This window comes from Triticum urartu, chromosome 2 (genome assembly GCF_003073215.2).
Source record: "Triticum urartu cultivar G1812 chromosome 2, Tu2.1, whole genome shotgun sequence".
In the NCBI taxonomy this organism is placed as follows: Eukaryota; Viridiplantae; Streptophyta; class Magnoliopsida; order Poales; family Poaceae; genus Triticum; species Triticum urartu.
Window position 1 is genome coordinate 369,116,167 of NC_053023.1, and position 6,577 is coordinate 369,122,743.

Consider the following 6,577-nt stretch of genomic DNA (forward strand, 5'->3'; position numbering starts at 1 on the left):
CAAGAGAGAAGATGATGTCGTAATATGTACTATCAAGTAGTAGCCAATGGCTCAGGTATAGTAAGGCCGAAGATGAGCTATGTTCCACGGCCTGTTGGTCTCCTCCTCTGATGTATGTGAGTCTTTGCTCTCGAATATCGATCAGATAGTATGACCCGTTGTGCAGATTCTTGCTGACCACGAAAGGCCCCTCCCAAGGTGGGGATAACTTATGCATATCAGTCTGATCTTGGATGAGCCGAAGCACCAAATCTCCCTCCTGAAAGGTTCTGGTTCTGACTGTGATAACGACGAAGATCCTGCTGGTAAATCGCCGATCGGGCGGCTGCGATGTCACGCTCTTCATCCAACCGGTCCAAAGCATCTTGCCGTGCTGTCTCGTTGTCCGCTTCAATATAAGCCGTGACACGAGGTGAATCATGACGGATATCACTGGGGAGAACCGCCTCCGCTCCATAAACCATGAAGAACGGTGTGTATCCTGTTGATCTGTTGGGTGTTGTATTGATGCTCCATAACACAGATGGTAATTCTTCTACCCAACAACCCGGCGTTCTCTGCAAAGGAACCATGAGCCGGGGCTTGATGCCTCTCAAGATCTCTTGATTAGCTCTTTCTGCTTGACCATTGGACTGTGGATGTGCCACTGATGAAACGTCGAGCCGGATGTGCTCCCGTTCGCAGAACTCCTTCATAGCACCTTTGGACAAATTGGTACCATTATCTGTGATAATACTGTGCGGAAAGCCAAACCGGAAAATCACCTTTTTGATGAACTGAACCGTGGCCGCATCACACTTGCTAACAGGTTCTGCCTCCACCCACTTTGTAAACTTGTCAACCGCCACCAGGAGGTGGGTCTTCTTATCTTTGGACCTTTTGAAAGGCCCAACCATATCCAGCCCCCAAGTCGCAAACGGCCAAGTAATTGGAATCATTCTCAATTCTTGAGCCGGTACATGAGCACGTCTTGAAAACCTTTGGCAACCATCACATCGTCTGACCAGATCCTCCGCATCAGCATGAGCAGTTAACCAATAGAACCATGGCGAAACGCTTTAGCCACCAGAGACTTTGAACCGGCGGTGACCACAATCTCCTTCGTGGATCTCACGCAAAATTTCACGGCCTTCTTCAGGAGACACGCAACGTTGAAAAGCTCCTGATACACTGCAATGCAACTCACCGTTGATGACAGCCATGGACTTGGATCGCCGGATTATCTGCCGGGCCAGAATCTCATCTCTCTGGCAACTCGCCCCGGTTCTTGTACCAGGTAAGGAAGCGTCCAATCCGGAATAACATGAAGAGCCGCCACCAATTGAGCCTCGGATCAGGAATAGCCAAATCCTCTTCACCAGGGATCTTGACCGACGGGTTGTGCAGCACATCAAAAACATTGGGCGGGACCGGTTTGCGCTGAGAGCCCAGCCGGCTTAAAGCGTCCGCCGCTTCATTTTTCCGCCGGTCCACGTGGTCCACCTGATAGCCTTTGAAATAACCTGCAACAGTATCCACCTCACGATATCTGCCATGAGTGGTCCTTGAGTCCCAAGTGCCAGACACTTGCTGAGCCACAAGGTCCGAGTCACCGAAGCATTTAACTCGGCTAGATTCATCTCCTTAGCCATCCGGAGACCATGGAGCAAGGCTTCATACTCAGCTGCATTGTTAGTACAAGGGAACATTAAGCGGAGAACATAAAAACTTATCACCTCGTGGGGAAGTTAATACGACTCCAGCCCCCGAGCCTTCCAACTGCCTGGATCCGTCAAAATGGATGGTCCAATACTGTGATCCGGCTTTTCTTCAGGTGCTTGCATTTCCGTCCAATCATTGATGAAATCAACAAGTGCTTGAGACTTAACCGCTGTCCGAGGCACATACTTCAAACCGTACGGCCCCAGCTCTATGGCCCACTTTGCAATCCGGCCAGTTGCTTCCCGGTTCTGGATGATATCTCCCAAAGGAGCAGAACTGACCACCGTAATGGTGCCCTTGGAAATATTGTTTAAGCTTCCGGCTTGCCATAAAAACTCCATACACCAGCTTCTGCCAATGCGGATACCTTTGCTTGGACTCGATTAGCACCTCGCTGATATAATAGACCGGTCGTTGAACCGGATGCTCCTTGCCTGCCTCCTCTCGCTCCACCACAATAGCCACGCTGACCGCCCGAGCATTAGCAGCAACATATAGCAGTAACGGCTCCTTGTCAATGGGAGCGGCGAGCACAGGTGGATTGGCCAACTGCCGCTTTAAGTCCTCAAATGCTTCATTAGCGGCGGAGCTCCAAACAAACTGATCCTTTTTTTCAACATCTGATACAAAGGGATTGCCTTCTCACCAAGACGACTGATAAACCGGCTTAACGCGGCAATCCGGCCTGCCAGGCGTTGAACATCAGTTGATACACTTCGGTTTAGCCAGGGAGGTGATGGCCGTGATCTTCTCCGGATTAGCCTCAATTCCCCTGTTGGACACCAGAAAACCCAATAACTTGCCCGCCGGTACACCAAAGACACACTCGGATTAAGCATCATCTTGTATGTTCTCAGGTTATCAAAGGTTTCCTTCAAATCATCAATCAGAGTCTCCTTCTCCCTGGACTTAACCACGATATCATCCACGTAAGCATGTACATTACGGCCAATCTGCTTGTGAAGACAATTTTGTACACACCGTGATAAGTTGCCTGGGCACTCTTGAGCAAAGGGCATAGACACATAGCAGAAGGCTCCAAAGGGAGTTATGAATGCCGTCTTCTCCTGGTCCTTAACTGCCATTTTGATCTGATGATAGCCAGAAATGCATCCAAAAAACTTAAACGCTCACAACCCGCCGTAGCATCAATAATTTGATCAATACGGGGGAGGGCAAAAGGATCTGCTGGACAAGCCTTATTAAGATCTGTGTAATCCACACACATGCGCCAGGTGCCGTTTTTCTTGAGGACCAGCACCGGATTGGCAAGCCACTCAGGGTGAAAAACTTCAACAATAAAGCCAGCTGCTAAGAGCCTGGCTACCTCTTCTCCAATCGCCTTGCGTCTTTCTTCGTTAAACCGGCGGAGGAACTGTTTCACCGGTTTATATTTAGGATCCACATTAAGTGTGTGCTCAGCGAGTTGCCTCGGTACACCTGGCATGTCAGAGGGCTTCCATGCAAAAATGTCCCGATTCTCACGGATGAACTCGATGAGCGCGCTTTCCTATTTCGGATCCAAGTTGGCACTGATGCTGAACTGCTTGGACGAATCGCCAGGTACGAAGTCAACAAGCTTAGTTTCTGCTGCCGATTTGAACTTCAGGGCCGGATCATGCTCCGTAGTTGGCTTCTTCAACGGAGTCATGTCCGCCGGATCAACATTGTCTTTATAGTATTTCAACTCCTCGGTGGCACAAACCGACTCTGCATAAGCCGCATCTCCTTCCTCGCATTCCAAAGCGATTTTGCGGCTTCCGTGAACCGTTATTGTCCCCTTGTGACCCGGCATCTTGAGCTGCAAATACACATAACAGGGCCGTGCCATAAACTTGGCATAGCCGGTCGCCCAAAGGCGTTGATATGGACTTTGGATTTTCACCACTTCAAACGTCAATGTCTCCGACCTGGAATCATGGTCATCCCCAAAGGCCACTTCCAGAGCTATCTTACCAACGGGATACGCTGATCTGCCTGGCACTACCGTGGAACACTGTATTAGACGGTTTGAGATTTTTATCTGTTAGTCCCATACGACGGAAGGTCTCATAATACAAGATGTTAATGCTGCTCCCTCCGTCCATGAGCACCTTGGTGAACTTATAACCTCCCACCTGAGGCGCCACCACTAGAGCCAACTGACCCGGATTATCGACCTGGGGAGGGTGATCCTCTCTGCTCCATATGATTGGCTGTTCAGACCAACGTAGATAACGGGTGGCCGGTTCAACAGAGTTGACCGCCCGCCTCTGAACCTTCCGGTCTCGCTTGTCCAAGCTAGTGGTGAAGACATGGTACTGCCCACTACTCAACTGCTTTGGGTTGCTCTGGTAACCTGACTGTTGCTGCTGTTGGTTGTAACCACCCTGGTTGTTCTGACTATTTTGACCATTATGTCCGCCCGGATTACCATTAAATCCTGAACTGGAACTTCCTCCACCGTAACCCGGCCCGGATCCTGAGCCACCGCCAGATTCATGATCATACCGGAAATTATTAGAATTCTTGAACTCCTGCATAATAAAGCAATCCTTCCAAAGGTGGTTTGCTGGCGCCTCCTTCGTCCCATGTCTTGGACAGGGCTGGCTTAGCAGATAGTTTAGGCGGTTTGGGTTAGGGTTGGGTGCTCCATTACGATTTTTCGGTCTACCCTTGCGTCGCTGGCCATTGTCCTGTGCGTTGGTATTAGCCACAAAGTCCATGTTACCATCCGCTTTACGCTTGCCTCCACCACCATTGCCTGCCCAGTGATGCTGCTGACCTTTGGAGCTGCTGTTCTTCTTCCCTTTCCCTGTCTTGTCATCATCAGATTCGGGATCCTTGGTACTATCAGAATCAGCATATTTCACCAAAGCGGCCATGAGGGTCCCCATGTGGTGCAATGACGCTTCATCCGTCCCAACTTCAGCTTCAGGGGCCCAAACCGGCAGTTGCCTTCTAGGGTTAATACTGCGGTGTCAGCGTTGATGCGGTCTGAGGAGTGCAACACTTGTGAAACCCGGCGCACCCAATGAGTCGTTGATTCTCCTTCCTCCTGGACGCATGCAGCTAAGTCCACTATCGACATAGGCTGTTTACAGGTATCCTTGAAATTGCTGATAAACCGGGCTCGTAATTGGGCCCATGAACTGATAGAATTAGCCGGCAAGCTTTTTAACCAAGTACGGGCCGTTCCTTCAAGCATCATGGTGAAGTATTTCGCACACGCCGCGTCATCCACATCAAGCATCTCCATGGCCATCTCATAGCTCTCCACCCATGTCTCTGGAGGTTGATCCGCCGTGTAATTTGGTACCTTGCGCGGGCCTTTGAAATCCTTGGGCAGGCGCACGTTGCGTAAAGCGGGGATAAGGCAAGGCACCCCCAAAGAACTAGAAGTAACACCAGGTTCAGTCAAGGTGGTTGGACGAACCGGCGTGAGCTGCCGAGCCTGATGCTGTGTGGCTAACTCGGCCTCCCTGCGCGCGGGCCCGGTCCACCACTCCCTGAGCGTTATCAGCACCACCCGCCGGGTTGTTGTCACGGGGTGCCACGTCGTTCATTACTCGACACTGCTGGTTCATCCATATGTCTGCTATAGCTCCGGCTTGGACGGGGGGTCGAGTGGATCCGGTCGCGGCTGTACGAGTACGCTTCCTGTTGGGCCAAAGCTGTCCTCAGAAGTTCCTTGACCCGTCGCGTCTCTACTGCCTGCGGCGAGTCACCTTCAATTGGAATGGCCTCCAGCCATGCAGCAGCGGCAACAAGATTGTCCATTGGGTTGGAGTAGTGACCCGGAGGTGTTAAAGCAGCCTGAGGTATAACGGTGTTTTGACGAGGTCCATCTGACGAGGCTGAACCGGTGCACCGGTCCCAGGGGCTTCTGCCCGGTTTCCCTCCAGCGGATTGCCGGCTCTTGGTCCTGGAGTGTTGAAAAGGTCTCTGGCCTCGAAAACCGGAGGTAAGCGGGATCGGTGCTTCCTCCTCATGACTTCATGCGACGCGCTCTGGTCCAACATAAGCCTGTAGGCCTGTGCGTCTAAAGCGGCCCGCTCTGCGGCCATCCTGGTGTCCTCAGCCGCCAGATCCGCCTTGGCCTGGGTGATCTGTTCCTTTACCTTTGCAATCTCCGTTGTGAACGTCCTGATCTGGCGGATTAACTTCCGCCATAAGCACAGCCAACGCATCAAATAGTTCTGATAGAACCTGAGCCGGCGGGCGCACAGGGCCTCCTGCCCCGGCAGCCGTCGCGCTGCTGAACCGGAGATCGTTGCCGCAGCTGTCGAAGAATGAAGCGCTGCTTGTGTTCCGGCATGAATATTCCAACCCGGTTGGGCAGATCAGAGGGGTCCGGAATACTGTCGCCATCGGAACAGCTCCCAATCCCCATCTTGTAGCTGATAAAGAGATTCGGTTTCTCCGGTCGAAGATTCGTCACCGGAACAAACGACGGTCGCCCCGCGAATTCCGATCGCTCATAACTTCCTCCATGGATGACTCCCACGAAGGCACGCTTCATGGCCGGTTTAACCCGGGCGGATCGCGCACGCTGAGCCGTCTCGACGAGGTCAGTGCAGATGTCCGGCTCAGGGCCCGGTTCACCGATCTTGCCAATGAAAACGTGAATGCTACCAAAGGGGACCCGGTACCCGTACTCAATTGAGCCGGCCTCGGGGCCCCAGCCTGCGTCGTCGATGTAGAGCTTGCCGCGACGACTCTTAGTCATCCGGCCTACAGCATAGCCCTCGAGTCCTTCAAAGCGGCCCTCCAAGAACCGGAAACCATCGTGCGATAGCCCCACGGTGGGCGCCAACTGTCGTGGTTTTGTCACGGCAGATGTCCTAGAGAAAGGACTTAGTCGTGGAGCCATCGCGACGGGTTAGCTTGAAGGGGT